General features: G+C 50.5%; 1 protein-coding gene across 4 annotated transcripts in view; it reads left to right on the forward strand.

Moving 5' to 3' along the window:
• IRAK1 (interleukin 1 receptor associated kinase 1) overlaps positions 1-9,415 on the forward strand; it is a 195,004-nt gene that overhangs the window by 147,581 nt on the left and 38,008 nt on the right. The window lies entirely within an intron of this gene.

Below are 9,415 nucleotides of genomic sequence, written 5' to 3' on the forward strand. Positions count from 1 at the left end.
TATGAGCCCCCGCCATAATATTGTACAGAAACGCGGGACAGAAGCCCGCCGCTGAGGGGGCGGGGCTTCTTCCTCAGCACTCACCAGCGCCGTTTTTTCTCCACAGCTCCGCTGAGAGGAAGCTCCCCAGGCTCTCCCCTGCAGATTCACGGTAGAAGAGGGTAAAAAGAGAGGGGGGGCACATAAATTAGGCGCAAAAACATAATATACAGCAGCTGCTGGGTCAACACTAAGTTACTGTGTGATTCCTGGGACATATAGCGCTGGGGTGTGTGCTGGCATACTCTCTCTCTGTCTCTCCAAAGGGCCTTGTGGGGGAACGGTCTTCAAAAAAGAGCATCCCCTGTGTGTGTGGTGTGTCGGTACGCTTGTGTCGACATGTTTGACGAGGAAGGCTATGTGGAAGCAGAGCAGGAGCAAATGAATGTGGTGACGGCGCCGACACCTGATTGGATGGATATGTGGAAGGTTTTAAATGATAATGTTAATTCCTTGCATAAAAGGTTGGATAAAGCTGAAACCTTAGGATAGTCGGGGTCTCAGCCCATGCCTGATCCTATGTCGCAGAGGCCGTCAGGGTCTCAGAAGCGCCCACTATCCCAAATTGTTGACACAGATACCGACATGGATTCTGACTCCAGTGTCGATTACGATGATGCAAAGTTACAGCCTAAATTGGCTAAAGCCATCCGTTATATGATTATAGCAATGAAGGATGTGTTGCACATCACAGAGGAAACCCCAGTCCCTGACAAAAGGGTTCATATGTATGGGGAAAAAAGGCAGGTGGTGACCTTTCCCCCTTCACATGAGCTAAATGAGTTATGTGAAAAGGCTTGGGAATCTCCAGATAAAAAACTGCAGATTTCCAAACGGATGCTTATGGCGTATCCTTTCCCGCCAACGGACAGGTTACGCTGGGAATCCTCCCCTAGTGTGGACAAAGCTCTAACACGCTTATCCAAGAGGGTAGCCCTGCCGTCACAGGATACGGCCACCCTAAAAGATGCTGCGGATAGAAAGCAAGAGGGTACCCTGAAGTCCATTTATACACATTCAGGTACCTTACTAAGGCCGGCAATTGCGTCGGCCTGGGTGTGTAGTGCTGTAGCAGCGTGGACGGATACCTTATCTGAGGAACTTGATACCTTAGACAAGGATACTATATTAATGACCCTGGGGCATATAAAAGACGCTGTCCTATATATGAGAGCTGCTCAAAGAGACATTAGCCTACTGGGCTCTAGAATAAATGCAATGTCGATTTCTGCCAGAAGGGTCCTGTGGACTCGGCAATGGACAGGCGATGCCGACTCAAAAAGGCACATGGAGGTTTTACCTTACAAGGGTGAGGAATTGTTTGGGGAGGGTCTCTCGGACCTGGTCACCACAGCTACTGCTGGAAAGTCAAATTTTTTGCCATATGTTCCCTCACAACCTAAAAAAGCACCGTATTACCAAATGCAGTCCTTTCGATCACAAAAAGGCAAGAAAGTCCGAGGTGCGTCCTTTCTTGGCAGGGGCAGAGTAAGGAAGCTGCACAACACAGCTAGTTCCCAGGAACAGAAGTCCTCCCCGGCTTCCACTTAATCCACCGCATGACGCTGGGGCTCCACAGGCGGAGCTAGGCCCGGTGGGGGCGCGTCTCCGAAATTTCAGCCACAAGTGGGTTCACTCCCAGGTGGATCCCTGGGCAATAGAGATTGTGTCTCAGGGATACAAGCTGGAATTCGAAGAGATGCCCCCTCACCGATACCTCAAATCGGCCCTGCCAGCTTCCCCCTTAGAGAGGGAAATAGTGTTAGCTGCAATTCACAAATTGTATCTTCAGCAGGTGGTGGTCAAGGTTCCCCTTCTTCAACAAGGAAAGGGTTATTATTCGACCATGTTTGTGGTATCGAAACCGGACAGTTCGGTCAGACCCATATTGAATTTAAAATCCCTGAACATATACCTGAAAAGGTTCAAAGTCAAGATGGAATCGCTCAGAGCGGTCATCGCAAGCCTGGAAGGGGGGGATTTTATGGTGTCTCTGGACATAAAGGATGCGTACCTTCATGTCCCCATTTATCCACCTCATCAGGCGTACCGCAGATTTGTGGTACAGGATTGTCATTACCAATTCCAGACGTTGCCGTTTGGTCTCTCCACGGCACGAGAATATTTACCAAGGTAATGGCGGAAATGAGGGTGCTCCTGCGAAAGCAAGGGGTCACAATTATCCCATACTTGGACGATCTCCTCATAAAGGCGAGGTCCAGAGAGCAGTTGCTGATCAGCGTAGCACGCTCTCAGGAAGTGTTACAACAGCACGGCTGGATTCTAAATATTCCAAAGTCGCAGTTGATTCCTACGACTCCTCTGCCCTTCCTGGGCATGATTCTGGACACAGACCAGAAGAGGGTTTATCTCCCGATGGAGAAGGCTCAGGAGCTCATGACACTGGTCAGAGACCTATTAAAACCAAAACATGTGTCGGTGCATCACTGCACGCGAGTCCTGGGAAAGATAGTGGCATCATACGAGGCCATTCCCTTCAGCAGGTTCCATGCGAGGACCTTTCAATGGGATCTGTTGGACAAGTGGTCCGGATCACATCTTCAGATGCATCGGCTGATCACCCTATCCCCCAGGGCCAGGGGGTCTCTCCTGTGGTGGCTGCAGAGTACTCACCTTCTCGAGGGCCGCAGATTCGGCATTCGGGACTGGGTCCTGGTGACCACGGATGCAAGCCTCCGAGGGTGGGGGGCAGTCACACAGGGAAGAAATTTCCAAGGTCTGTGGTCAAGTCAGGAGACTTGCCTTCACATCAACATCCTGGAACTAAGGGCCATATACAACGCCCTACGTCAAGCGGAGACCCTGCTTCGCGACCAATCGGTTCTGATTCAGTCAGACAACATCACCGCAGTGGCTCATGTAAACCGCCAAGGCGGCACAAGGAGCAGGGTGGCGATGGCGGAAGCCACCAAAATTCTTCGCTGGGCGGAGAATCACGTAAGCGCACTGTCAGCAGTGTTCATTCCGGGAGTGGACAACTGGGAAGCAGACTTCCTCAGCAGGCACGACCTCCACCCGGGAGAGTGGGGACTTCATCAAGAAGTCTTCCCGCAGATTGCAAATCTGTGGGAACTGCCACAGGTGGACATGATGGCATCCCGCCTCAACAAAAAGCTACAGAGGTATTGCGCCAGGTCAAGAGACCCTCAGGCGATAGCTGTAGACGCACTAGTGACACCGTGGGTGTTCCAGTCGGTTTATGTATTTCCTCCTCTGCCTCTCATACTAAAGGTGCTGAGAATCATAAGAAGAAGAGGAGTGAGAACAATACTCATTGTTCCGGATTGGCCAAGAAGGACTTGGTATCCAGATCTGCAAGAAATGCTCACAGAGGACCCATGGCCTCTGCCTCTAAGACAGGACTTGTTGCAACAGGGGCCCTGTCTGTTCCAAGACTTACCGCGGCTGCGTTTGACGGCATGGCGGTTGAACGCCGGATCCTAGCAGAAAAAGGCATTCCGGATGAGGTTATTCCTGATAAAGGCTAGGAAGTACGTGACGGCTAAACATTATCACCGTATATGGCGAAAATTATGTTGCTTGGTGTGAGGCCAGGAATGCCCCCACGGAGGAATTCCAGCTGGGCCGTTTCCTTCACTTCCTACAGTCGGGAGTGACTTTGGGCCTAAAATTGGGTTCCATTAAGGTCCAGATTTCGGCCCTGTCTATTTTCTTTCAAAAAGAACTGGCTTCTCTGCCTGAAGTTCAGACGTTTGTAAAGGGAGTGCTGCATATTCAGCCCCCTTTTGTGCCTCCAGTGGCACCTTGGGATCTTAACGTGGTGTTGAGTTTCCTGAAGTCACACTGGTTTGAGCCACTTAAAACCGTGGAGTTAAAATATCTCACGTGGAAGGTGGTCATGCTATTAGCCTTGGCTTCGGCTAGGCGTGTGTCAGAATTAGCGGCTTTGTCACATAAAAGCCTCTATCTGGTTTTCCATATGGACAGGGCAGAATTGCGGACCCGTCCACAATTTCTGCCAAAAGTGGTGTCATCTTTTCATATGAACCAACCTATTGTGGTGCCTGTGGCTACTCGTGACTTGGAGGATTCCGAGTTACTAGATGTGGTCAGGGCTTTGAAGGTTTATCTAGCCAGAACGGCTAGAGTCAGGAAAACTGAGTCGCTGTTTATCCTGTATGCATCCAACAAGCTGGGTGCTCCTGCTTTAAAGCAAACTATCGCTCGCTGGATCTGTAACACAATTCAGCAGGCTCATTCTGCGGCTGGATTGCCGCTGACAAAATCAGTAAAAGCCCACTCCACAAGGAAGGTGGGCTCTTCTTGGGCGACTGCCCGAGGGGTCTCGGCATTACAGCTTTGCCGAGCAGCTACTTGGTAAGGTTCGAACACTTTTGCAAAGTTCTACAAGTTTGATACCCTGGCTGAGGAGGACCTTGTGTTTGCTCATTCGGTGCTGCAGAGTCATCCGCACTCTCCCGCCCGTTTGGGAGCTTTGGTATAATCCCCATGGTCCTTACGGAGTCCCCAGCATCCACTAGGACGTTAGAGAAAATAAGATTTTACTTACCGGTAAATCTATTTCTCGTAGTCCGTAGTGAATGCTGGGCGCCCTTCCCAAGTGCGGACTAATTCTGCAGTACTTGTATATAGTTATTGCTTAAATAAGGGTTATGTTATAGTTGCATCAGGGTTGATCTGATGCTCTGTTGTTGTTCATACTGTTAACTGGGTAAGTTTATCACAAGTTATACGGTGTGATTGGTGTGACTGGTATGAGTCTTGCCCTGGATTCCAAAATCCTTTCCTTGTACTGTCAGCTCTTCCGGGCACAGTTTCTCTAACTGAGGTCTGGAGGAGGGACATAGAGGGAGGAGCCAGAGCACACCAGAATCCAAATTCTTTCTTAAAGTGCCCTGTCTCCTGCGGAGCCCATCTATTCCCCATGGTCCTTACGGAGTGCCCAGCATCCACTACGGACTTCGAGAAATAGATTTACCGGTAAGTAAAATCTTATTTTATATATATATATATATATATATATATATATATATATTTCTCTGACGTCCTAGTGGATGCTGGGAACTCCGTAAGGACCATGGGGAATAGCGGCTCCGCAGGAGACTGGGCACAAAAGTAAAAGCTTTAGGACTACCTGGTGTGCACTGGCTCCTCCCCCTATGACCCTCCTCCAAGCCTCAGTTAGATTTTTGTGCCCGGCCGAGAAGGGTGCACACTAGGGGCTCTCCTGAGCTTCTTAGTGAAAGTTTAAGTTTAGGTTTTTTATTTTCAGTGAGACCTGCTGGCAACAGGCTCACTGCATCGAGGGACTAAGGGGAGAAGAAGCGAACTCACCTGCGTGCAGAGTGGATTGGGCTTCTTAGGCTACTGGACACCATTAGCTCCAGAGGGACCGAACACAGGCCCAGCCTCGGAGCTCGGTCCCAGAGCCGCGCCGCCGGCCCCCTTACAGAGCCAGAAGCAAGAAGAGGTCCGGAAAATCGGCGGCAGAAGACATCAGTCTTCAACAAGGTAGCGCACAGCACTGCAGCTGTGCGCCATTGTTACTCAGGCACACTTCACACTCCGGTCACTGAGGGTGCAGGGCGCTAGGGGGGGGCGCCCTGAGCAGCAATGTAAAACACCTTGGCTGGCATAAATACACCACATATAACCCCCAGGGCTATATGGATGTATTTTAACCCCTGCCAGAACTCACCAAAAAAGCGGGAGAAAAGGCCGCCGAGAAGGGGGCGGAGCCTATCTCCTCAGCACACGGGCGCCATTTTCCATCACAGCTCCGCTGGAAGGACGTCTCCCTGACTCTCCCCTGCAGTCCTGCACTACAGAAAAGGGTAAAAAAGAGAGGGGGGCACTAATTTGGCGCAGTTTTAATACTAACAGCAGCTATAAAGGGAAAAGCACATTTTATAGTGGTATTCCTGTCTATATATAGCGCTCTGGTGTGTGCTGGCATACTCTCCCTCTGTCTCCCCAAAGGGCTAGTGGGGTCCTGTCCTCTATCAGAGCATTCCCGGTGTGTGTGCGGTGTGTCGGTACGATTGTGTCGACATGTTTGAGGAGGAAAATGAGATGGAGGCGGAGCAATTGCCTATTATACAGTTGTCACCCCCTAGGGAGTCGACACCTGAGTGGATGAGCTTATGGAAGGAATTGCGTGACAGTGTCAGCTCTTTACGACAGACAGTTGACGACATGAGACAGCCGGCTACTCAGCTTGTGCCTGTCCAGGGGTCTCAGACGCCATCAGGGGCTTTAAAACGCCCGTTACCTCAAATGGCAGACACAGACACGAATACTGACTCCAGTGTCGATGATGAGGAGACAAACGTGACTTCCACTAGGGCCACACGTTACATGATTGAAGCAATGAAAAATGTATTGCATATCTCTGATAATACAAGTACCACTAAAAAGGGTATTATGTTTGGTGAGAAAAAACTGCCTGTAGTTTTTCCTGTATCAGAGGAATTAAATGAAGTGTGTGATGAGGCGTGGGTTTCCCCCGATAAAAAACTGATAATTCCTAAAAGGTTATTGGCATCGTACCCTTTCCCGCCAGAGGATAGGGCACGTTGGGAAACACCCCCTAGGGTGGATAAAGCGCTCACACGCTTGTCTAAACAGGTAGCACTACCCTCTCCTGATACGGCCGCCCTAAAGGAACCTGCCGATAGAAAGCTGGAGAATATCCTAAAATGTATATACTCTCACACGGGTGTTATACTGCGACCAGCAATCGCCTCAGCCTGGATGTGCAGTGCGGGCCTGGCGTGGTCTGATTCCCTGACTGAAAATATTGATACCCTAGATAGGGACAGTATATTACTGACTATAGAGCATTTGAAGGATGCATTTCTATATATGCGTGATGCACAGAGGGATATTTGCCGACTGGCATCAAGAGTTAGCGCGCTGTCCATTTCTGCAAGAAGAGGTTTATGGACGCGGCAGTGGTCAGGTGATGCGGATTCTAAAAGGCACATGGAAGTATTGCCTTATAAGGGGGAGGAGTTATTTGGGGTAGGTCTATCAGACCTGGTAGCCACGGCAACTGCTGGAAAATCCACATTTTTACCCCAGGTAGCTTCTCAACCTAAGAAGACGCCGTATTATCAGGCGCAGTCCTTTCGGCCCCATAAGGGCAAGCGGGCAAAAAGCGCCTCATTTCTGCCCCGTGGCAGAGGGAGAGGAAAAAGGCTGCAACAAACAGCCAGTTCCCAGGAACAAAAGCCCTCTCCCGCCTCCGCAAAGTCCTCAGCATGACGCTGGGGCTTTACAAGCGGACTCAGGCACGGTGGGGGCCCGTCTCAAGAAGTTCAGTGCGCAGTGGGCCCACTCGCAAGTGGACCCCTGGATCCTTCAGGTGGTATCTCAGGGGTACAAATTGGAATTCGAGACGTCTCCCCCTCGCCGTTTTCTAAAGTCTGCTTTACCGACGTCTCCCTCAGACAGGGAGGCAGTATTGGAAGCCATTCACAAGCTGTATTCCCAGCAGGTGTTAATCAAGGTACCCCTCCTACAACAGGGAAAGGGGTACTATTCCACACTATTTGTGGTACCGAAGCCGGACGGCTCGGTGAGACCAATTTTAAACCTAAAATCCTTGAACACTTACATACAAAGGTTCAAATTCAAGATGGAGTCACTCAGAGCAGTGATTGCAAACCTGGAAGAAGGGGACTATATGGTGTCTCTGGACATCAAAGATGCTTACCTACATGTCCCAATTTACCCTTCTCACCAAGGGTACCTCAGGTTTGTGGTACAGAACTGTCACTATCAGTTTCAGACGCTGCCGTTTGGATTGTCCACGGCACCCTGGGTCTTTACCAAGGTAATGGCCGAAATGATGATACTCCTTCGAAGGAAGGGAGTTTTAGTTATCCCTTACTTGGACGATCTCCTGATAAGGGCAAGATCCAGGGAACAGTTGGAAGTCGGGGTAGCACTATCTCAGATAGTGCTGCGCCAGCACGGTTGGGTTCTCAATATTCCAAAATCACAGCTGATCCCGACGACACGACTTCTATTCCTAGGGATGATCCTGGACACAGTCCAGAAAAAGGTGTTTCTTCCGGAGGAGAAAGCCAGGGAGTTATCCGAACTAGTCAGAAATCTCCTAAAACCAGGCCAAGTCTCAGTGCATCAATGCACAAGGGTCCTGGGAAAGATGGTGGCTTCTTACGAAGCAATCCCATTCGGCAGATTCCACGCAAGAACCTTCCAGTGGGATCTGCTAGACAAATGGTCCGGGTCGCATCTTCAGATGCATCAGCGGATAATCTTGTCACCAAGGACAAGGGTGTCTCTCCTGTGGTGGTTGCAGAGTGCTCATCTTCTAGAGGGCCGCAGATTCGGCATTCAGGACTGGGTCCTGGTGACCACGGATGCCAGCCTGAGAGGCTGGGGAGCAGTCACACAGGGAAGAAATTTCCAGGGCTTGTGGTCAAGCCTGGAGACATTACTTCACATAAATATCCTGGAGCTAAGGGCCATCTACAATGCTCTAAGCCTAGCAAGACCTCTGCTTCAAGGTCAGCCGGTGCTGATCCAGTCAGACAACATCACGGCAGTCGCCCACGTAAACAGACAGGGCGGCACAAGAAGCAGGAGGGCAATGACAGAAGTTGCAAGGATTCTTCGCTGGGCGGAAAATCATGTGATAGCACTGTCAGCAGTGTTCATTCCGGGAGTGGACAACTGGGAAGCAGACTTCCTCAGCAGACACGACCTCCACCCGGGGGAGTGGGGACTTCACCCAGAAGTCTTCCACATGATTGTGAACCGTTGGGAAAAACCAAAGGTGGACATGATGGCGTCCCGCCTCAACAAAAAACTGGACAGGTATTGCGCCAGGTCAAGGGACCCTCAGGCAATAGCTGTGGACGCTCTGGTAACACCGTGGGTGTACCAGTCAGTGTATGTGTTCCCTCCTCTGCCTCTCATACCCAAGATACTGAGAATCATAAGAAGGAGAGCAGTAAGGACTATACTCGTGGCTCCGGATTGGCCAAGAAGGACTTGGTACCCGGAACTTCAAGAGATGCTCACAGAGGACCCGTGGCCTCTACCTCTAAGAAAGGACCTGCTCCAGCAGGGACCCTGTCTGTTCCAAGACTTACCGCGGCTGCGTTTGACGGCATGGCGGTTGAACGCCGGATCCTGAAGGAAAAAGGCATTCCGGATGAAGTCATCCCTACCTTGATCAAAGCCAGGAAGGATGTAACCGTACAGCATTATCACCGTATTTGGCGTAAATATGTTGCGTGGTGTGAGGCCAGGAAGGCCCCTACAGAGGAATTTCAACTGGGTCGTTTCCTGCATTTCCTGCAAACAGGACTGTCTATGGGCCTAAAATTAGGGTCCATTA

Source organism: Pseudophryne corroboree, chromosome 8 (assembly GCF_028390025.1).
Source record: "Pseudophryne corroboree isolate aPseCor3 chromosome 8, aPseCor3.hap2, whole genome shotgun sequence".
In the NCBI taxonomy this organism is placed as follows: domain Eukaryota; kingdom Metazoa; phylum Chordata; class Amphibia; order Anura; family Myobatrachidae; genus Pseudophryne; species Pseudophryne corroboree.